The 24,681-nt window shown below is 45.2% G+C and overlaps 1 protein-coding gene across 3 annotated transcripts in view; it reads right to left on the bottom strand.

Moving 5' to 3' along the window:
- LOC149341856 (calcitonin gene-related peptide type 1 receptor-like) overlaps positions 1 to 24,681 on the bottom strand; it is a 128,034-nt gene that overhangs the window by 42,316 nt on the left and 61,037 nt on the right. Inside the window, exon 2 of one of the 3 annotated variants that reach the window (XM_089544101.1) lies at positions 12,826 to 13,032. The exons of 1 other annotated variant lie outside the window; for it this stretch is intronic. The gene's annotated coding sequence lies outside the window, so the exon portion shown is untranslated. Of the gene's footprint in view, positions 1 to 12,825; positions 13,033 to 24,681 lie in introns of those variants that run through there. One more of the 3 variants, XM_089544103.1, reaches the window with a different exon arrangement.

Genomic DNA, 24,681 nt, shown 5'->3' on the forward strand with positions numbered 1-24,681 from the left:
ATTTTCGTAAAGAATGATACTGAGATAATATATCTAAAATTGCATGAGAAAGAATAAGCAGTACGACAACTGTCGAGGTACGCAAAGGATTAAGGCATGGTATTCCTCTATCACCACTGCTGTTCATGATTTATATGATATAGATGGAAAGAAAGCTACATGAAAGTAACCGAAGTTATATATCGTGCAGATTATGAGGAATGGTCGTAGAGGAGCCGCTCTCCAATTTAACGTGTGCGGACGATTTTTTACTATTATCTGATAGTCAGGAAAATTTACTGACTCTGGTTAATTCCTGTGTATATATGGGCCGGTTATGTGTGACTATGTGTGAATAAAAGTGTGAATATGTCTATTGTAGAGTAGGCTTTACGAAAGCCAGCCTAGCCCTTTTGTTGATTGAAGCCTAAAGTTTCTAAGGCCAACTACTAACAAGAATTACGAAACGTTGTGTGTTGCGCCATCATGTCATCGGTAACTTCGCAAAGCAGCTTTAGTGTTGATCCTTCGCCGCACTACTGCGACAAGTACCCAGAGATTTTCCTTGCTTGCCTTGCTTGTGCATACCACTGGGCCTGACGGCCAAGTAAAAAACCAGGGCAATACAGATCGCATCGCTTCACATATACCCAGCCGGCAAATTGTTTTCTACAGCGGTGATCGACTAGGTTTTGGTGGTGTGATATCACTTTTTCGGAAGATGAGTGTGTTACCGTCAAATTCGAAGAGATTACTCTCGTTTTCCAGGCAACACAGCCGTGCTGTTAACGCAATTTTTACATTTTCCAGCTCCACGTGATAATTCACCCCTTGTCCCTGCCGGATGTCCACTACGGATCTATCCGGCTAAGCTGCCACTTGTGCTTGATAGATACAAATGTGGTAAGCGTCATGCAACGATCGCGTCAGCAGTTCCCCTGGCTGCTTCTTCACTGCTCCCAATAATGTGAGAGGCAAATGATTCACTCAACACTAGATCCTTTATGTGGAAGCATAAATTATGCTAATTCCTCACTACAGCTGAACATTAAAATGTGAAACATGGCGCTCTACTTAAAAACGATGTTCGCGTTAGGCTGTGAGCGTACATTAAGCATTTCCGGAGTGGCTAGGGAAAAGTTATAAACAGCGATGCAATTAGCTGCATGGCCGTTCTGTTTTTATTTTATTTTTTTCAGCCGTATGCCCGTAGCATAAATTTAACCCTTATTCCTGCAGAGAGGCGCAGGCAAATAACGTCGGTGCTAAACACAGACACCCTCAGAATGACCTAGAAGAAATGTCAAAGCACCAGCTTTAAAAGCGCGGACACTATACGCAGCTGCAGTGGTGTACGCACAGCGCTGGCTAACTTTCCGACTCTTCGACCACGCACAATACTTTCTCCGCCTCCCGCAACTTTTCCACTTCTACGAGCCAAGTTTTGTGCGCGGTCTTCGAGAATAAAGGAAGAAATGTGAAGCATGTTAAAAGTGAGAAGACGATGTAGTAGACGCGAAGGAGGCAAACTGTGAAACAACGCTTCCGTTTCCATCGGACAGCATTGCATCCTGCCAGCGCCAGCCTCGCTCAGGAGCAAGACGGGGCGCGTCCCGTATCGCTTCGTTTCAGCGTGCTGAAGATATTGACCGGGCGCCAAAATTCGGCGGGCATGGAATGCGTAATGCAGCATTCCGTCGCGACGAATTCTTCTCGCATTTCGAATCGCGATGTCGTCGTCCTCTCTTGGGAGTCGGCGTGGAGATGAATCTCGAGACAATAATATGGCTGAGAAAAGTTTCTAAACATGAGCGCATTTATAAATGTGGAGAAAGAATACACTTTCTCTATATTTTGGGCACACGAATCTACGCAGTTAGTTGCAGACGGAGTTAATTCTTCTTTCCCAAAGAATTACGGGGAAGAGCGCAGACAGAAGCTGGATAAAATGAGGCGTTTTTCCACAATTTCTTTTCACCCAGAGGAGACCGCAGCATCCACCCTTTGTATCCTGAAGATCTTCCAGCAGTATACCTCGCAGGCAATGCGATTATGAACGCAGCTCTTCTCGCTGCGCGTGTAGCAGCTGCTTTTGACTCACTGGACGGATTCACTTTTCCGCGTTTTGAGTAGCACTCGCATAGCCCCCCTCTTTGCTCGGCCTGCGGGCGTCATCACGTTCGACTCGCTTAGTTCTGCCGCTCTATACGACAGCATTCGCGTCGCGTTTATACAGACGCTTCTGCTTACGCTGCGCGTACGACTGTATCCTGACATCGGCGTCGCTGAGCCTGTGCTTGGGCAGTGCGTTTAAAAGTACCGTCTGCATCACCCATCGAGGTAGAAGAGCTGGCCGGATGCATTTTGCCGCGCTTTTCTGTCGCGCTTAAATGGCCGGAGTGTGGTGACAACCATTATCCGGTAACCTCGTTTCGACGCCGTCGCGAAAGCCTGCGACGATCTCATAAGAGCTGGACATTAATGATGAACTTACTTTACAAAAGTTTATTTCGGACCGCTTGAAATCGTATACAACAACTAACGCGGTGCTCGAACTACTAGCAGCCTAATAAGCTTTGCTGCAGCAGTGAAAAGAAAAGCAGTTCGGAAACTTGTGGATATATTAATCAAGTGGCAACGGAGGAAACGCGAATTCAACCTATAACCGAGAAGAGAGTTGACAGAAAAAACGAGGAGGTAGAAAGTAGTCCCAGAAACCTTCAATTTTAAATCTTATGGATTCCGGCGCCAAAGGTCCGTTGCCAGGCTTCGGCGTCCGCCCTACACTCGTAATAAAGGCGGCATCGACCACCTTTCGCAATCAGATGTGCATAAGCCAAGAAAAGAATCTCGAGAACTTTAAGAATGCGTAGGCAAAAGGAGTAAACTAAATGAAAGACACCAAAGAATACGCTTCACCCCCGACATCACTAAAGCGGGTTCGTCCCCGTACCGTCTCCGCGTGTGTTTTAGATTACTGTACGCGGGCGGCCCGGCAAGAGATTGTGATCCGAACCGCGGTCCGAAATGTCGACCGGAACAGAGGATGAGAGAGTGCTAGAGAGAGAGGAGGTGGACACGAACAAAAGAACTCCGAACGGAGCCACAAACTCAAGCAACACCCCCGAACGGATCACAGCCGATACCCTTGCCGTTCTTGATGTTCACAGAACTCAATTTTCTAGGGTGCCCGACTCGGGCAAGCAGCCGGTCAGAATGGACGCAGGGAAGAAGCGGGCTTATCAGAGCGGCGAAAGGGAAGAGAAAAGGAGGTGCTTTCGCTCTCCGATTGGCGAAGGCCTTTCGGGCGACGCTTCCTCGCGAGAAAGTGCAGCGCAGCCGCGTACTAACGTTCTACGACAGACCCGGCATTGGTTGGTTTAGTTTCTAGCCCTCCGGTGCATTTTGCTGTACCTTATCGGGGCGCTCTGATTTCTAGCCCACTCTTGCGGGTTGTTTTGTCACCTAACCTTGTTATTTCATTGGTCTTAACAGGAAACATCTCTGTAGTTAAAGAGGATATTTTTTCAGTTTTTTTTTCTTTGAATTAAAAACTTCACGCAAACGTTAATTGGCATACTGTGCAGGGTAAACGAAAATTTGCCGTATGGTGATAGTATGGACGACACTTATGCGAGAAACTTCATGCTTCAGGAACGGATTTATGACGGAATTTTATGGTCAGCAAGTCAGTATTGTGAGTATACGAGGTCTGTTAGAAAAGTATCCGACCTTTGGCCGAAGAAAAAAAACTGGCATAACTGGAGCGTTAGAAACCCAATAACCTTCAAATTAGTCTCCTTGGGGCTCCCTATACATCTCCCAGCGGTGCTGCCATTGTTGGAAGTATTCCGAAAAGGCCCTTTTCGGAATGGAATTTAGCTCTGCTGTCGTTACAGCCATAATGTCCTTTCTTTTCTGAAATCGCGCTCCTTTCAATGGCCTCTTGATTTTAGGAAACAGCCAGAAGTCGTAGGGGGACATATCAGGAGAGTAAGGAGCCTGTTGAACTACAGGAGTCTGGTTTTTCGCCAGAAAAGTCTGAATCAAATGCGAGGAATGTGCAGGAGCAATGCCGCGAGGGATGCGCCAATTTCTTGTTGACCTCAATTCCAGTCTCTTGCGCCGCACAGCGCCACGTAGGCGATGGAGGACATCTCTGTTACTCTTTAGTCATTCTTTGACCCTGTGGGGTGCGTACTCGTGGTGTGCCACACAGAGGGAGTCAAAAAAGCAGTCAGCATCACTATGACATTGCTGCGCACTTGGCGGGCCTTCTTTGGTCTTGATGACGTGGAATGCGAGAGAGGAGAGAAAGGAATTTTAATGAGGGAAAGGTGGAGAGGTGGAATGCGTCCTCTGTGACGACTGTGATTTGGTTTCCGGGTCGTACCCGTACACCCAAGACTCGTCACTAGTGATTACGGCGTAGGTGAAGTCAGGGTAACTGTTTGTGGAATCCAGCATCTCCTTTGAGACTTCAACACGAAGCTGCTTTTTCTCCACTGTCAGCAGCTTCGGCACGAATTTCGCTGCCACTCTCTCCATGGCCAAATCTTCGGTGATAATGGAATGTGCAGAAAAATTGCTGATGTCCACCTCTCCCGCAATTTCTCGGATAGTCACACAACAGTCTCGCATCACCACAGCGTTCACTTCGGCAATTACCTGGTCATTTCGGCATGTTGATGGCCGACCGGAGCGTGGCTCTCTCTCCACGGATGTGCGGCCGTCTTTAAACCAGTTGCTCCACTGTGTAATCTGTGTGCTGCTCATAGCATCATCACCGAAAGCCGTCTGAACATTTCGAATGGTTTCCACTTGGCTATCGCCAAGTTTCTGGCAAAATTTGAGGTAGTAGCGCTGCTCCTCTCGCTCCGCCATTTTCCTTGCAACAAAAAACCGACGAGAGCACTGCGCACTGCCTCACTCAAACGCTGCTTGCCAGCGACTGACGCTATCGGCAGGCGGGAAAAAATTCGTGCATGCGCCCGAGGGTTCAAGGTTGACTGCTGTAAGCGCGCTTGTTTCATATCCATCAGGTGTTCGCAAAAAAAAATAAAGTCGGATACTTTTCTAACAGACCTCGTATAATGATGATCGAAGCGGTAATGCATGTTGCTAAGTATTACTGGTCATGTTACGTACGTGGGAGATAAAATGTAAATTCCTGTCTTGGGATAAAACGGAAAGTTTCATGAGTTGCAGATTTTAGCTTCACAAGCTTTATTATTTATGAAGGCCCTAATAGGAACAGAAAATGTAATACAGTCATGCCTCGTTAACATGGAAACTTTAGTTCCAGAGCAAAATTGTGCATACAGCGGGCCGTCTGTAATAACGAATGGCGAAGAAAAAAATATTCAGGAAAAAAGACAGGTTATGATTACGGTTTGGTTTAGGTTGGTTTATGGGGTTTAACGTCCCAGAGCGACTAAGGCTATGAGAGACGCCGTAGTGGAGGGCTCCGGAAATCTCGACCACCTGGGGTTCTTTAAGTGCACTGACATCGCACAGCACACGGACCTCTAGAATTTCTCATCCAAAGAAATTCAACCGCCGCGGCCGGGATCGAACCCACGTCTTTCGGGTCAGCAGCCGAGCACCATAACCACTGAGCCACCGCGGCGGCGGTTATGATTACGGTCTGCTTCTGTTCACAGCGATGGTCAGAAAAGTCGAAATTCGACACAATTTTGGAGCTCCGAACCCATTATCCTGGTCGGCATTATGACTGAAATAATGAAGAGTAGCTTCACGCGCGTAGTTTATGCATGATACGCTTTACTGCGTCTCATGATGACTTAACTCCTGCTACGACTGTTCACATTATGCGACCCCAAGAATCAGTCGGCTGAGACCTGCTCAATTAGGCATTCTAGGTAGCGCAAACTGCAGAGAGTTTTCTCCACAGCCATTCATGCAATACGGCAAATGAAGGGGCATCGACTCGGCAATTTTGCACTCTAAAGCATGAAATAAAAGAATAGGGCCACAAATATTCGTTTGCACTTTTACAGTGCATTGCTCTGGTAACCTGCACTCAAAATGCAGAAAATGCAACATATAGTCGCGGTAGTAGAGATTTTGTCCTGATCGCTCTCCATAACACCGCGACAAAACGCACATGGCCCAATGGGCTCCGTGTATTTTACCCCTGCACATTGTCCGGATAGCGAGTTTCCACATTAGGGAGACGTAAATGGACTGAAAAAGTTTGGTCCCCAGAAACATTTTCCATAATTCGAGTTGTCCGTATTAACTGGTGTTGTATTAAAGGGTGTTGTATTAACGGGGCACGACTGTACTGCTAGGTTGCAACCCAAGAATACTGCTTTAGCAGACGAAAACCCGGCATCGCAAACTACATTAAATTAGCGTAACTGGTGCTTGTGTCCACCACACAAATGAACTAATGGCTTGAAGAACATGTGAATGAGATCCGATGGCAGAGTTCTAGTAGGTAAGACATGCTTCTGACTTATTTGCTGTTATCTAACTAGTTAACAGCGACAAATTTTGAATTCAAGCTCACTACACATATTGTAGCGCTCATATAGCATAAGAAGACCTTCGAAAGTAGGACGGTTTTGTAAATGATTTGATTTGATTTGATTTATTTTCCATTTAAAGAAAATGGTGGAAACTGAGGCAAAAGCTGCATACAGTAGCTTGAAAGGCCCTCAGTCCCAGTACATTGGCAGCATTAGAGGAAACACATGCACAGTTTCTTACAACACTTAACAGATAAAATGAACCAGCTTATTAAGTTAAACAAACTACTAAATTTAACAAAAACATGACAAATTTAAACAACAATTAATCGCACACACAACTGAAGATATGATTTTGTGGGTGTTAAGCAAACATGTGTAACAAAACGCATACATACAGAAACCTTGGCAGAAATTGCTCAGGAGGAAAAAAAATAATTCAATGAAATTATGTATGTTGAGCGCAAGAGTTTATAAGTTTCTTAAAGTCGGTTAGCAAGAGATTACAGATGTTTATGCCTTGTGCGAGATAGGAATTCAGTAGCCTCGGAAGTGTATTACACAGCATGTGATGTACATAGTTCGTTCGAGAAAGAGGAACATTGTAGATATCTGAAGAGCGAGTGATGTACGAGTACGCTGGAACGCTTTCATACAGATTTGCAATTTCTCTTAGTGTTGTGCTGTTTTGCCTAAAGGCAAAACAGAATTTTTTTCAGCAGCATGCATTTGTATAAGAGGTAAACTTGCGTTATGTTATACTGTTTAAACAAGTGATTTGAGTGCTCCTTATAGGAAACGTTAGTTATGTTTCGGAGAATTTTTTTCTGCATTAGGAAGAGTTTAGTTCAGTTTGCATCAGTGGTGGTTGCCCAGACAAGATGACAGTAACGAACATGTGATCGAAACAAAGAATTATATACTAATAACTTTTCTGGTGTGGGTAAGTTATATCTATTACGATTTAATAAGCCAGTGATGTTGCTAAGCTTCTGCAGCAGAAAATTGACATATTCATCCCACTGTAGTGTGCTTTGAAAAACAACTCCGAGCACTTTTATTTTGTTAAGAATCTCTATTTTCATCGAGTTTAATATTAAGCTGTCGTTAGCGGGAATATATGTAACCTTTGTATGAAAAATGACTTCTTTAGTTTTTGTCCAGTTTACATGCAGGGCATTTTCGTTTGACCAGATGTCAAGTTTGTGAAGTATTTCATTTGAAGCACTGATTAAGTTAGAGTAAGAGTGGGAAGAAATAAATATAATAGTGTCGTGAGCGTATGTTACAAAGTTAGCATTCAGATTAATAGATGCAATATCATTAGTGTACAGTATAAAAAGCAGGGGCCCAAGTATACTGCCCTGAGGGATGCCGGACACAATATCTTTCTGCTTTGAGTTTGCATTATTTAAAAGCACAAACCGACGCCTTTTGTCTCGGTAGGACTTCATTTATTGCAAAGGTAGACCTCTGATGCCGCAGGTTTCAAGCTTCTCGAGCAAAATTCGGTGGTTAACATGGTCGAAGGCCTGATTGAAATCCACAAATATACCTACAGTAAGTAATTTCTCTTCGAAACTTCGGAGGATATATTCTTTTTGGTCTAAAAGGGCAAGTTCTGTGGATTTGTGTTTTTGAAAACCGCACTGTGATTTGTCTATTAGGTCATGTTTGTTGCAGAAAGAACATAACCTATTAAACATTATTTTCTCCAATCCCTTTGAAAAAACAGGCAGAACAGATATAGGGTGGTAATTTTTCATATCCAACCTGTCGCCTTTCTTGTAGATTGCCATCACTCTAGCAACCTTCATTTGTGAAGGAAATACACCTGAAGTTAAACATAGGTTATAAATGTGAACTAGAACCAGGGCAATTTCACGGATTACATATTTGACAGGTCGTACATGTATACCAGCGAAGTCACAGATAACAGCATAAACAAAATCTAAGCAATCGTGGAAAGAGTGGTGACTCCTTATTCGCCTCGTTGCAGAAAGTTTAAACTCCTCAGACCCCATCAGCATTAAATGGCCAAACCACGGTCTTTTTTGTTGGCTGTTGCGAAGCACCTGACACGTTACAGTGACATCAACGTATGCCTCCTGCCCAATCACAAGTTTTCCAGCCTCATGACATCTTTAAGCCTCATTTTTCACCAGATGCTGCTCTGTACTGGTGTAGCACGCTGCGCTTTGATCGCACAAAAATATTTCTTTAATGCACGTTTCGCTTGTAGATAGATTACGGATTGGGAAAAAACACCTGCAGTTGCGAGTCCGACATATACCACAAAACAGAATAAGAAATCTGTAACTTTATCTTTCCAGTCGTTAAACCATTCTATCGTTGCCTAACCAAAACGACTAGACGACATATGATCAATACTGAAGAGTTTGCGATTCCCGAGATTTTCCAATGCACAGAAAGTACTTTTTTTGCGTTCTGGGGCTGTGCATCTCCAAAGGATGTGCCATCATTCATCTTTACGAAGCAGGTGCATTTCATAAAGCATATGTCCCTTCTCTCGCGACGACCACCAACAGAACGCTGGAAGCATTCGCTGCCAGAGAAATCTTTTTTATCCATTTCTCCTGCATGCATAGTACGACCTGAAACCATCTTCCGGCAGATATCTCGTCTACCGCTGGCATGGTTTTTCCGCAGAAATATTTTCCCGCGTTCCTTTCTTTTTTGTTGCTGTTGAGATGACCTCGATGCTGCTTCGGTTATTTTTGCTTTGCCATTTTATACCACAGCACTATACGTCCAGCGCAGATTACTAGGCCGAATCTTCTAGTCGTCTATCCTCTATGACTGATGTTCACTCTCCATGACCTGAGGCTTCCTCCTTTGCTTTCCGCATCGCTTTGCGCATTCAGCTGCTCTGAGCTTTGCGGTTGTTTCGGTTCTTTGCCCATCGTGTTGAACTATGAGTTCGTTTCTTCAATAAACCGTTGCAGTTTCCAGCACCGAGATAGCAGTGTTTCACTGTATTTTTGCTCGTTTGTTGAATCGCTCCTCTCAGCTGTACGTCCACGCCCAAGGGCATCGAAAATGCGCAGTATAACGAGTAAACAGCTAATACGGGATCCGTCGCCATTGTACCTCATGAGTGAAAGTCACTTTATTAGCTGGTGATGCCTTCATCACTTCATCACTTATTTGCTTATTTCTGAGATTATAGAGACCCTAGGGATAGGTTTTCTCATACGCAAATTGTTAAACAAGGTTTTCATCTTCCTCTGACCACTTTCCAACATTATGCCAATAATTTGCCATCCCTTTGTGGTCGGCGCAGCTCTTAACAGCAAGACCCTTTATGATAAATCTAATTATAAGGCTGAACATCCATGCGTCTTTTGCACTAACGTAAAGTCTCTTCAAACCCGGCCTATGAGCCGGGTAAGCAAAGCTCTTTCCCTGTGGTATATTAGAGACAAGACAGAGGCAAGAGCTTTCGTCTTTTGGGATGGCTAATTAGCCGTTTGAGCCGGAATTAAAATGGGTGTGGCATCTAACATCGGTAAAAACTTAGACGGCGGAAATTGCAAAATAGGATTAAAAGCTATGTTGGCGACTGTGACGTCGCACAAGATGCAGCATTCTTTACTTTGTATAAACCTACTTAGATCAGAGGGATGAGATGACGCTTCTGCATTCACGCATTCATATTCAGCTGAGCCAAGTTGGGGCGGCCATGGCAGGCAGAAGCGGGATGCCGAACCGAGAGCATCATCAGCTACGAAGCTGAAGCTATTGAAATTTCGAAGCTGAGAACATATTAACGCGATATCATTATGTTCTGCAGAAAATCCGACGTCGTCATCGGTGCCGCCGTTGTGAGTGAAAAACGAGTTTGCCCACGTGTCACCTAAGCCACGTGACCTTGTTTCGTCATGACAGCCTGCCCACCGAAGCAGGTGGTAGCTGAATTAATTATTCGTCATGAGAGGTTGTTCGCGAAGACCAGCCTTAGTCTCATAAGCCTCACCGGTGGCTCTGTTCGAAACACCAGTCACCTGCCGTGGCAGTGACGCATCGCTCAAACACTAAGCTGGGAGTGGTATGACGGCTGCGTTCTATATACGAATGTAAAGAAGAGAAGGACCAATTCCTCACATATGGGCATACGGGCAGAATTTAAGTGAAGTGATAAGCTAAGAGGACTCCAGACCGCTGAAGGGGCTCATTAACGCTATCGAATCATACCCTAAAGTTCCGAGCTTAAATCCTCAAGTTTTTTTTCGCTTTTACACTTCACTGCCGTAAAAACTCATCAATTTCCCGCAACTGAAAATAATCCGCCTTGTTTCTCGTGTAAATAATCACAAAATTAAAATTATTTCACTCACTCTTCGTAACATCCAGAAATTCTTTTTCACGTTTAGTTACGTTTAGTTAGTTTCTTTTTCAAAAATTTTGGTGCAGTTAGTTTAAGCCCTCTGCAGAACCTGCAACTTGCTGATGACACGCAAACTTCCACAGCGGGTTCTGTACACATGCGAATTTCGAGAACTACAGACTATCGGTACAGCCCTTGGACTGCTTCTGCTTGCCCTTGATGTCTGCGAAGCGTAAAAGCTTGTTGGCTAATCCTTCGGGCATCAGTAGTTTCTCCGTTGACCCCGCACTATGGAAGTCCGCGTGATGCTCTTCTATACAGCTTTGACGCTCCTTAAAAAATCTGAAACAAAACTTGGCTGCTTGCTGGCAAAAAAAAGGAGCCTCGGCGAATAATCGCGAACGTGCGCCCGAACGTTAATTGACCTACCAGAACACACATCGATCACAGGACACGATTTCGTAAAGGCAGCACGTAACTGAGCAGTCAGGGGAAGACTGGGGACGAGACAATCCAGACAGCATGTCTAAACGGTGTTTCCACACGAGCGACGCATGCTCTGCGGCAGCTGCGAAGTCTGCCCACCTGTCTTCTTCTCTCTCTCGCCTCGTGCACTGTGCGGAGACTTCACGATCTCTGAGGCGCGAAAGAAGCACTTGTGGCGGTGTAGTCAGCGTCGCAGGCACTTGTAGATGGCGCTGTCAGCACTAGCAGAGCCGGGCAGCAACTGCAGTGTATTAACGTCCCTATGCTATAGCCTAGCACTTGTCTTCGAAGGCCTTTAGGGGTACTTTGAATAAATAAATAATTAAACCTAAACGTAGTGCTCTTGAGTAGGGTTCAAACACTCGAGTCGTTTAACATGAAGAACACTATTGGTAGCCCTAAATGTTGCATTGTACAGTGCTTACACAGACGCTGTCTGGTCCTGTATTTACGTTTCGCCTAAAAACCTCATGAAATCTGGCAACGCATACGAAACAGGGGCGACAGAGGAGATACATAGACCACAAGACAAGACCACAGATATTACCGCTTAAAAAGTTACTTTTCAGGTGCTCTTTCTTCCTCGGTAAGGGTTCAAACTAAGTGAATTTTTTTTTCGCAACTTATCTCAGTTTGCCTGCCACATGTAGCACTCGAACAATAGGAAAGGCCACCACGTCAGCTATGGTACTTTCACCTTGAATGACAGCTCATCGGTTAAACCAGAATGCCGCGGTTAAAGCACTCTTCTTCGAAGAGGAATTGCGGTATTTCTCAACTTTCCGTAATACAAACCTTAGAAAGTCGCTGCTTCTATTTCTGATAGGAATTTCTTTCGAGCTACCTATATTGGAATGCTGAAAGCCTACCGGAGTCATTATTTCGACCGGCCGCCGCGGTGGTTGAGTGGTTATGGTGCTCGGCTGCTGACCCAAAAGACGCGGGTTCGATCCCGGCCGCGGCGGCTGGATTTTCTTTGGAGGAGAAATTCTAGAGGCCCGTGTACTGTGCGATGTCAGTGCACGTTAAAGAACCCCAGGTGGTCGAAATTTCCGGAGCCCTCCACTACGGCGTCTCTCATAGCCTTAGTCGCTTTGGGACGTTAAACCCCCATAAACCGAATCATTATTTCGACCGGAGATCCTGGTTGGTGTCACTTCATAACGGCAAATTCCAGCTAAGCAACGCATTCCTCGATTCATCAGGAGTGGCGGGCAGTTCATGAACAATATACCACACGGGCATATTTCTCATAGAGCGTCATTTCTCTGTGCTATGCAGTTTCGCAGGTAAGTTTCCAGATTCGCTTTATCCAAACACCGCCTTTTTTTTTCTTCTCATGCTTGAAACAATGATTGTGGCGGAGAAGAGCAAACGCGTAGGAATGTGTTCCTGCCAAGAACAGTGAAAAAGGCAGCGAGATTCCAACCTCCCGCATTCCATGTTCGCAACGTGCACGAATTAACGTTGCCCTTAGGGTACGCATCCTGTTGTCGGGTGAGAAGTAGAGTGACTCACCGCGTAGATGTGTTTGCGAGAGGCAAGCGCGGAGGTGCGCAAGATGGGAGACGCTGTGGTCACTGCGGGTGGGCTACGTGATCGGTCTGGAAGTCGCACACTGGTGGCAGCCGTGAAGCAACGAACCCCGGAGAGAAGGGCACATGGCGGCTACTGGTACCAGTCCAGTAGACACCGTCGCATACGTGAATGTCCAGCGGGGTGTTCCTGCGGAAAAAATTGCCGCGCGTTCTGTAGAGAGTACATTGCATGCGAAGTAGAGTTTTTGATACAAGTCACTATACAACTCGCGAAAGTAAAAAAAATCGAATCACAAACCGAATACAGCTTTCACAGCATATGGATCATAGGAGAGCTCCTAAGAAGAGCCAGTAAAATTAACGGCTCACTAAGAATGCAAAAGACACGTTGGGAAACCAAAATCAGAGTTTTTCTCCACAGAAGGCATTCGCTCGTCGTCTCCTGTTGCCATGTGACTTATGCTCTCGAGTACCGATTTCGTTTGCTGTGTAACATTCGTAACCATCTTGCGGTTCGTAATCAGATTGTGTTCTCGCTTCAGTTTGAAAAACTACGATTTCTTTTTTCAGTAGCATTTTCATTAGAATTGAATCAAGAGTAAGGCTCTGGCATCCAGCTCAAGGGATGAGTCGTGCACGCGGTGTAGTATCTGGTGTGAGTGAAACTCCTTGATTGTGCTTGGAATGAAAGAAGTGAAATGATTAAAATTACCTTTTAAACACGAGGTGTTGATACTGTTGAGATCATCAGTTGTGGTTTGTTTTCTTATGTGCGTTCAAAGTGAGGATCATTTTTTAAAGAGGTTTTTATTCCTCAAAATACGGGAAGAACAAAAGGTGGAAACAGTTGTTTTAGCGCGAACATCAATCACTCTGCAGGCCCTGGTCAACAAGCTCACTGCGTTACTCCAATGCTCTAACTATTCTTGGCATTAACGACAACACTAAAGGAAGATCAACGACTTGTTTCATCAACCAAATGGCAGTGTGCCCTGGCTCAGAAGATAGGTCAGGGTGTGCGTGCTGCGATGATGATATCGTGGACCATTCCAAAAAGACAGCAATTGTCTGTCGTCTGGTCCCGGAGCATATGCAGAAAAGTGACGGAGGATTAACCGTAATTAGGCCAAAAGAGAATGAGACGCGCTAGCACTTCAGTTTTTACTTTGGTTTCGGTTCGAGACTCGGTTTTCAAAGTTAAGTAAGCTGCAGACAAAGGTAGGCAAAATCGGTGAGGGGGGGGGGGGGGGGGGGTTTCAGGGCTAGCGCACTTAAATTGGAGGGAACGCATAAGGTACGACGCGGCAATGGTAATGAATTTTTTTTCTTTCTTTCTTTGAAACAAAAGTCAGTGAATACCCATATACGCGGGAGCGGTCATTCTCTGCATTCGCAGATCGCTAGGAGTACTGGTACCACTGATGGCGCAGTGGTGCAGTGGTTAAGCGATGCGCTACTGCCCTGCAATGGCAGGTGCTGTCACTGCTGGGGCTTATGAGACACAGGTTGCAGCTTGCTCGCAAACCGGTGGGCAGGTTGTGGTGACGTCACAAGGTCACGTGAACTAGGCGGCCCACCTGTCACCTAGGCGGTCCACCTAGGTTCCTGCAAGGGGAAGCAGGCTCCAGATAAAGGTCGGTGAAATTGCCGAATGCCGGTTTAAGTGCTAAAGCGCACCAAAAGGGTTCTTCCTGCAGAGCCCTAAAATCAGCGGCCGCATGTTTTTATGTGCCGGCTGGTCTGCAGGTACTTAATGAAGGCAAATATATTGTTCTTTCTTTCAGTCTCTAGATGCCTCTAGGTTTATACTGGCCCTGCGAAAGGACGGAGGGGCAGCCTATGAGAAAAGGTGGCAACTCCTTAGTAAAAAGTCTCGTGTTAGTTGTGAGTGGCTAGGATACACAAAAACAAACACAGCTGATAGGACTACCTCCAGAACAAATTGAGCTGCATGCATAATGTTCCGCAGCGCACGCGGGAAGGCCACTTAGGTATTAAAAGATTAGATAACACTGTGGCGACCCGCACTGGGAGAATGCGAAAGCATTAATGTCTTCTCGGCACTCGTCGCCTTTCTTTGCTTCCCTTTGTCATTTTCTTTTTGTTTATTAATTAATTTAACTACTGAGTTAGCGTAATTTTCTTATGCTTTAATTAAAGATCGATTTATTTCCTCTAATATACCTTCTTTTATCTCAATCACCCATTTCGGTTTTTTTTTTTAATTTGGCGCTGCGGTTGGTTTCCCGTCCACTTACTATATCCCTGTCCAGCCTATTCAACCGTCCAATCGTTTTTGCTGATAATTAATGAAGTAATTATTCTATGTGAATTCAACTTTTTGTTCAATTAATTATCACTGATCAAATACCTTTCATTTCAAACTTTATTTTCACTCATTTGCCTATTTTTCCACTATTTTGCCGTCCACGGCTGTTTTTCCGTCTACTCACTATATCGACGTCCACGATATTTCGACGTCTGTAGGACATTTTTTGCTCTAATTAATTGCCTACTCATCCTATTGACATAAACTTTTTTTTTTGCGCAGCATCCTCGCAGCATCCTCTTTCGATTACAACCACTCGTTTGATGCTACCTCTTTTGAGAAGGTCACAACTGCTGCGGTCACGTTTTGCGGACACGTTTTGGTGACACGACCGCGCCGACATAGCCTTGAAATGCTTTGGCGTTAATAATCTTCTTCCCTGAGCACCGGCAGCGCTGCAAGGGCTGGTATGATCGCATGATGCCAGGTCGAAAAACCAGTTTAGATTCCATAACCGCGGCGGCACGCATTTTCCACTATTATTGGTTCACTTCGGAAGAGAGCTATTATCGCATAACATCGTGTTTTATGGCGTCAGGCAGCCGGGAAGGTTCATAAAATGTAAGTAAGCGCTGCTGAAAACAGAGCGGCGCAAAGTAAAATGACGTAAGAACTGCTCTCGGTGAAGGAAGCTCCGCCGTAGATACGGACTTTGCCCTTCGGGTAAGACAGCGCTTAGCGTTTCACTCGGTTATACCGGTTTACATTTTCGTAACCTTGCGCCAGAACTAGCGATGGATACGCGCTGCTTAAAGCAACGGAAGCAAGAAAAAGCGGCTCAGCCAAGCGCAGGGTGGCTGTGCTGGATACACGCCAAAATGACGAACCGAGGCATGAACCTGCTATACGCGCTGCCCGACGCGAAGTGACCGTGGCGGTTGAGCGACCGAACACTGCTAGGCCTCACTGCAAGGTGTTTTACATCGGAAAACGAATTTCTTTGGAGGAGAAATTTTAGAGGCCTGTGTGCTGTGCGATGTCAGTGCACGTTAAAGAACCCCAGGTGGTCGAAATTTCCGGAGCCCTCCACTACGGCGTCTCTCATAGCCTTAGTCGCTTTGGTACGTTAAACGCCATAAACCAAACCAAACCATACTGGGCCCCATTTTCCGGTGAAGACGAAGAAATAAAAGGCGGGACCGCCCTCCCTTCCGCTGAAAAACTCCTCCCTCCAAGAGTGATCGATAATCCGCCCCTGATCGCATCTGTACTACATAAGCACCGTTAACTCTGACATTATGGACTGAAAATTGACGAGATATGATAACAGAGCTGACACAGAAGGGTGGATTCCGTGAACACCTGAGAAGGTGCGAAATATCTAAGAAAGAACGCAGTCTTCGTCATGCTTTGTGGTGCAGATTGCCGAGTGGATGAAGAACGTTGTTCAGAAGACCTCAGACAAGTGAGATTTCAAAGGTCCACAGTTTCGTGCAGTGTTTATTACAATAACACTGAATAAACTTCTCTCAGCATTAGAACACAAATTTTGAATAATCAAATAGAAAAGTGCGTCATGCTTTCCACCAGCATTACAGCGCATAACCTTCGAAGGTTACAAAAAAAAACATCACATATATAGTTAGTGAAAACGAGTTCCGCAGTGTTCGAAGCAAGCCTACATTTCCGACCATTTCTGCATGCATATTTAGTACCGATAAGGTCGGCCCATCGCAGTCCACTGAATTGCGTGCAAACGGGGAACGTTTCGCGGCTACTGAAACAAGATTTTATCTCGCACGTGACCGGCCTCAGATTTGTACTCACAGCATGTCTAACATTGCTACGCCATGCAGGAGTCATACTTTAGCTGATTCTAATATTGAAATTCATCTTGCTCTCCGCTTTTCTTCTTACGTGCACCTGCCGTGGTGGCCATGGAAACTGGTACCCTGCCCAAGGGGCGTGCCCCGCTACTCAATGGATATTGCGACCAAAGGCTGCATCACGATCCCCGTTGAATAAATGTAGATATAAATAATCCTCTGACATTCTCCTGAATCTGACGGGGGCACGCAGAATTTCATGCACGAGATAGATCCCAAGAGCGAGATGCCACGTACGAATATGGCCCACGAAAAGAATATGCGGATCTCTGCAACGAAAAACGAGAGACCGAAAAAAAGAGGCGGAAGTATTCCTTTATCTTGTACTCCCACGTGAAAGAAAAGAAAAGGTGGAAAGCAGGCTGACACAGATATTAGAGTAAACTTTTTCAGCCCGGGCAGAACCGCAGAATCGGGAGACCGTTTAGGCGCATTTTTCTTTCCCCTCCCCCATTCCGCTCACCCGCAGAGGCCGAAGCGATTGAGCCTGTCACGTACGACAATGGAAAATGAAAGGCCGCGGTAACGTCCATCTAAAAAGCCAAACGAAGGAGAAAAAAAAAGAAAGGGATAACTCAGAGGGGCCCTATTTTTTTCTTCCGGAGCCTATCTGCAAGTCAATGCCAAGTGACAGCCCAGCCAGTCAGCCATGATAGGGGCTCGGGAAAATGCCGGAAGGACGACCGCCAACGCTCCGCCGCGGCGGTTCGAAAGAAAACCGATTACATCTGGCCGTGCGGTAAGGCTAGTAAAATATCTTCCACAATCTCTTGGCCGCGTGCCTCCTTTTGAATATACTCTATGTGCCGGATGGCGCTAAGAAGCTGGGGCTGTGAGAACACGGCTGCAGCACCATGCTGCTGGAAAAATTACCTACGAGTTCCCGTATCGCATCCAACACACTTTTCACTCCAGGGATAAAAATTAAAAAGGTTCGATTGAAAGTTGCTATTCCTGAAATCTTCTTGTTTTGCATGTAATCAGGTTGGAAGAATAAATTTTTGTTTTCCGAAAAATATTTGAAATACAGCCTTCGTGCGCACCAATAACATAGATATCAGCGAGATTCATAATTAATTAGGATTACAAATTTCATAAGCAATGTTATTCAGCTCTACAGTCCCTAATGCCGTACAAAACGCAGGCTGTGAATCCTTCCCGGTAACAAGTAGCACAATGACAATGGACATGTTCTGGTATGCCCACAAGTTTACGGGCACATTAGTTCAATGAGTCTAATTCTGCGGAATTAATGTACGAGTGCATAAGAAAAATAACTATATTTATTCTGTATCCTAAATAAACTCATCAGTCGTAGGTGCCTGAACGAAAGATTTATATTTTGTCATGGTTACAATAAACATCTATGTTAGAACGATGAAACAGTTATTACTCCTCAGGAATGCAAATTTGTGCGCTGGAAATAATAGACCAAACATATTTCTTTCTTTTTATCAGATTTGAAAAGTTGCTCTGTTGCGCTGCGTTTCAATATATTAATCGAAGTTATTGCACTAATCGTGCGCATTGGAAAGAAGTTTCACGTGCAGCCTTGGTCGAAAGTCTTAAGGCCACATAGCTTTTCTGTAGCCTGAGCCGTGGGGAAATTACGGCAACCCTTGAGTTTTGAATATCTTAGGATTAATATAGTTTAGCCATTATTTTACGCTTAACAGCTTAAAATAGGCAATTAATTTGGAGAACTTGACTTGTACACCTGAAATAACTGCTTGAATAATTAACCAGAAAGATACCTACCGTACCTATAAAAAAATCGTACACTCCAAATTTACTGATTGGCACGCTGTCCGGGAGGCATGCAGGCCTAACTCAATCCCTGTCATCCAGGAGTGGAGCAACATGCTGAGAGCCATTCACAAGAACAACACGAAAGAAGTTGAAAAGACTGGAGAAACACGAAGTCGACGCGCACCTCGTCCACCTCTGGCAGGCTCGAGAAGGCATAACCAGCAGATTGTCAAAAGTAGAAAAGATGTCTTGTGGTTTTGCATTGCTAGGCATGAAGTAGGGTATTGTAGGGAAAAAACGCAGCTTTTTTACAGGCGAACCCTACCGCGACGTACCTGAAAGCGTGATTGAGCTGTCCACTAACCAAGGGAGCCCGTTATCCGCGTCTTAAACATTTTAATTGTCACTGCCAATGTACTCCGGCGACCTGTGTTCCAGTGCCGCATTTGTGCAGCAATGTTGTCAACGCCTTCGCGTATTGCTCTAGTGCCGTGTTTCTGACATAAAGTTGTCCACGCCGACGCACGCAGCGCATATCTTTCTGTCACTACCGCTACACAGCTCAAAGTGCGAATATTAGTTTGATAATAGTATTAGTTGATGAAAAAGACGGCGTGCAATGCACTGCGCAAGAGTGTGCTGCAATTCAACACGTGGCTCGATAGGAAAAACATTTTTGTGTCTTCTGTAAACTGTCGCTTGTGCAATGTGCCTGAAACAATTGAACATTGTTTTATAGACTGCAAAGACTCGAGTTTGTTTTGGGATGTGTTGCAGAGAATGCTACAGAAAGATTTTCTCCTAAATTCCTACAGTGTGCGCTACCTTGTTGTTTCCCAACCTCACTCGAGCCGCTATGATATGCTTCTTCTGATTGGACTTCATAGCCTTTGGAAAACGCGCATGCAAGACCGCAACGTCGAACGTGCTGTTTCGCCCAGAATTCATTTCAGCCGAATGTTGCTGCAGGTAACGGACGTTTACAAAGAATTGGACTTTTTACCGTATTGGTTTCCTCCCCTGATGCGTTGTATATCCTTACGGGCCTTTTAGTTATATGTTTACTATTATGTTCGTGTCTTGTGGCGCCTACCTAGGGTCTCTGTAAATAGTTGTTTTTGTATATATATATATATATATATATATATATATATATATATATATATATATATATATATATATATATATATACACAAGAAGAAGATCGGTCTCCTGAAGAAGATCGGTCTTCCGATCGAAACGTCGAGTTGAATAAATATGTGTCCTTTAACGAAGCGTATACTTCGCTATATATTCTTATAAGCAGTCTAGTACTTCACGCTTTCGCAACCTATATATATATATATATGAGAGAAGCCAACAGCCACAGAAACCAAGGGGCACAGGGGATTTTTTTTTAATTTATTTATAATTTGTGGTGTTGATCAATTTAGAATATTGCTGAATGTGTTATCGCTTAATGCTAATTGATTAGAAAAGCAGAAGAAAAAACAACCACATGCCGCCGGTGGGATCCGACGACCTCCGAATCCCACCGGCGGCATGTGGTTGTTTTTTCTTCTGCTTTTCTAATCAATTAGCATTAAGCGATAACACATTCAGCAATATTCTAAATTGATCAACAACACAAATTATAAATAAATTAAAAAAAAATCCCCTGTGCCCCTTGGTTTCTGTGGCTGTTGGCTTCTCTCATATTTATAACGAGCCCCTCATTCCCCTTCCCTTGTTTGCTTATATATATATATATATATATATATATATATATATATATATATATATATATATATATATATATATATATATATATATATATATATATATCTTTTCTGTACAAAACCATGTAAATAAATATCATGAAAAAAAAAATGCGGCGATAACCTAGTGCTCGCGTGGAGTGGCCAATGAAGCGGATCTGTTCGCGCCACCGCGGGTTCGAATCACAGTAGCGCATATTTGTTTGATTCTTTTTATTTAATCATTTCAGTTGGCTCGAAGCCACAAACATCGCCTACCCACAAATATCGCAATATCTTGCTCGGGGTTTTACCCATCGGAATAGTGCTTTCTCGCTGATACAAGAAGTCGCTGAGAAAGACGCTCGCTCAAATCGCGGACCAAGCGGCGACTTCGCGGATAGCCATGGCGAGGCAGAACTGGGACCATTTTTGTCACTCGCTCAAGGGCACCTTCAGCATGGCAAGAACGTAGCCCGTAGAACGTAAAACGTATACGTGTATGTGTTTTCTGCACCAGTTACTGCCTTATCTCCACTGTGAGTCGCAAAAAACAGGACAGTGCAGAAAAAGATACGGTGATTGCAAGAAGGGCCACATACAGTATGCCGTATCAGAACCTCATTAACTCAGAAACCGAGGAGGTAGCGGATCTGCTTCGATAAGCATACAAATTGACCTTGGGCCCTCCCAGGCGGACCTCTGCGAGAAGTTGGTGCATCTTGGCGTAACCAAGAGCTACCTAGAACATCAGGAAGCGCAACTCAGCTCCTAAATTGAACGGCCCCTACTAACGAGGACCGGCAGATCTCTACTAAGGAAATTTACTACCTAGATTGCCTCGATAACGACAAAGAGGTGGTAGACGTCCCTGTCGAAAGTACGCCGTCCCACGCGGGCCTCCCGATTCCACGGCGCATACATCTTAACTTCACCGAGGCACGAAGGAAGCGAGAGCCAAGAGTCTCGGAAAGCGATTGGCGGGTCTACGTGGCCGCCACTTACGCTGCAAGATCAGTGGCTGTTGCTATGGCAGTGGACTCTGCATACAGAAGAATCTCCAGCGTCACTGTCAGATAATGAAAACCTACCGAGGCTGAAGAAGTCGCTGTGGTTGTAGCGCTAGCCATCACTAACGCGTGGGGACAGTATCTGCCCGCAGTCACCGACTTGCAGCAAGCCTGCAGGAATTACCTCAACGGAAAATAGGTAAGTCGGCCGTGCGACTAATTCATCAACGTGAAGGAGCCAGCCCCGGAATCAAACATCAGGTATTAGGGCTCCAGGACACACGGGGCTCTTTGGGGAACCGCGCGGCTGACGCCATCGCTCGAGGCCACACTTACCGAGGGGGGGGGGGGGGGGGGGGGGGGGGGGGGGGGTGAAGCGTGGCTCCCGGAGCCTGTACCACAATGGCACGACGCAAGACTAGAACACACAAGAAGCAGTAGGAGACGACACAATCCGCCTCACCCTAAGCTTAGCAAAGAGGAAGCAACACGCTGGAGTATGCTTCCGACAGGCAACATCCCGTGCCTGTATATGCATAGCGAAATTCATACCCACCACTCATGAGGATAGATGTCCACATTGCGGGGATAGGGCTACGCTATTCCACGCCAAGTGGGCCTGCCAACGCAACTCGGCAGTGCTTTCATACAAAAGTGCCACATTAGAGCAGTGGTAGGCGGTGCTGACAAGAGCAGTCATAGAGGACCAGCTCGCCTTTATAGAGCGAGCCTGTGCGGCGGCTGTGTCGGTAAAGGCCCTGGAGTAGAAGAAAGAAGTCGGAAGCGACCCACACCCCTCCCTTCGAGAAGCATTCCCCCCCCCCCCCCCCCCCCCAAAAAAAAAAAAACATTCTTCTTCATCTGAAATGAATTGGGCTTGATTGCTTAAAATTCCTATTTAACCCCTACTTTTATTCTACTTCTAGCCAACCTATTGTAAGTCAAATACAGCATGGGATCAGCTTAGAGGACGGTGGCATGCTCGTACTGGCCACTCATACTGGCCGGTTTTTCACTTAATAAAATTATGGGAGGCTTCCTGTTTCATAAAAACGATCAAAACTCCTGACATCACTTATCCAAATACCCTGCTATACTCTCAAACAAACAAAACCTTGCTTGACGCTGTGGTCAAAAAATAAATCGCACGGCAAAAAAATTCACGAAAGCACTGCTTCAAGAGCCTACGCACTCAAACAAACATCACTGCGCGCCTTTTTGTGCTTAGCCATTTCCTTTTTATTTACTCAAATACCTCACATCACTTCCTGCTGGTGCCGCCATATCGCCTCCTGTTCGCAAAGCTCCGCGTGCCCATCGGTCGCCAGCTCGCCTTGGAAGTTCCGATCCCGTTAGTCTACACGTAGGCAAGGCTTCCAGGCGTCACGTCCGTGGGCACCGCTCGCTTTCTTTTGTCATTTCGTTTTATTCTTGAGCCGCGCTCGGGCCTTCGGCGTTCTTTAACCTCACCGCAGTGCAGTGGAGCAGTGCCACGTCCGCGGCCACCGAGTAATGGACGTGTTGTAATCCCTGGCAGCCCACACCGCCGCAGTGGACGCACCCCTGGCCGCGCAGTCAATTACCGCCGAGGCTCGTTCTTGTTCTTCATTTTTCCTGCCCGGAACGTCGCGGGAGCGCGCACTCACCCAGCGTGGCGATAACCGGGCGGTCCGACACGGCTACGCGACCCTTTCGACGAAACGCCCAGCGGCGCGTCTTTTTTTTTTTTTTTTTCTTTTCCTGTTCGTGGTGCGAAGCCGGGGCTCACATCCACTGAACCACGCTGGATACACGACCTACGGTGCAGCGGTTTTCAGTACAAGAAAGGGGTGCGCTGTGGACGGCTTGTCGGTCGCCGCGGTTCGACAAGCATGAAGACACAAGTGAATCGGTATACTTACTTCAACGACGCGTTTTCGTTATATATTTTGGGAATTAAGAATGAAAATCGCGCGCCAAATTTTCCCTTCAAAAATGCCTGTATAGCTCAAAGTATTTTCTAAGCATATCAATCATATTTTTTAATGCAGCGACTTAGTAGAAGAGTGTGGGTGTCGTACTATCCATGCTCGAACTCTTCAGTTGACCGCTACGTATGTGCTGTAAAACGCAGCTTAACGTCAACGCGCGCATTATGGAGAACGCTGGAGAGAATCTTATTTTCATTGTGTTTTGTGAAACGATGACAATGAAGAACTTTGCTTCAGCGTGCACTCCATAGATCTCCCAGGGAGAGAGAAAAAAAAAGATAGGGTGCAGGCATGCGCGTTTATATTATTTTGACACCGTTTGTAACCAGTCTTTCTATTTTACTTTCTTTCTTTGTCTCTCTCCTTTCTGCGTCAAAGCATGGACTAAGAGTCGATCTCCTGAAAACAAATTTTCTTTATGCTTTTTGGTCTTAAGAAACTTGTGCATCAGCTGACTTTTTCAAGAAAAGATAAAACTGGTGGATCTTGCGCCTTCGAACAAATGGAAGTTGCGGAAACCCATAAATTGCTTTCGGCGAAACATTAACCGACCATTTCAACGCACTTGGACCTATCGTGGAAAAGAACTTTCCGTACATGGAACCAGCAAGGAGCAGCAAGGTTACAAAGATCCCTATAAAGCAGTTGATTTCAAATGCACCAGCCCCAAAACACAGCATGATCACTGGTTTCCTTTTTTTTTTAATTTTTCGTCTTGCCTACTTAATAGACGTTCAGTTAATTCTTCTTTATTGTTGATTTTATCATGACGTGCTTAAGACAACAGCTTTTCAGTTTCGTCGGACTGTCGCCATCCTATTGTGACTTTTAAAAAAAACTATGCAGGTCGGCACGGAATGATATAAAAGGGAAATATGTCGGCATTATGCTTATTGATATTTATCCTGAAACATGTGATTCTAGGAGACTCTGAAATACTGAAATAACATTCCTGAAAGCACCACATGATACCTTGGACGACAATAAAATCGTGAAAAATTAACCAACGTTTTCTGTGTCGTATATGTGACGTCACAGTAACCGGAACACGGCTTTGAAAGCAAAATTCATTTATTACCGGGCTTCAGCAACACAAATAGCGCAATCAGCGAATAAGTGAGTGCTTGACTGCCGAATTTGTTCGGAAGCTCCCCATGCCTCGAATTTCCCACACCGTAGGCATAGATTATGGAACCGTGTTCTGCGAAATTCAAAA

Source organism: Amblyomma mixtum, chromosome 5 (assembly GCF_055824585.1).
Source record: "Amblyomma mixtum isolate Tamu chromosome 5, ASM5582458v1, whole genome shotgun sequence".
Taxonomy (NCBI): Eukaryota; Metazoa; Arthropoda; class Arachnida; order Ixodida; family Ixodidae; genus Amblyomma; species Amblyomma mixtum.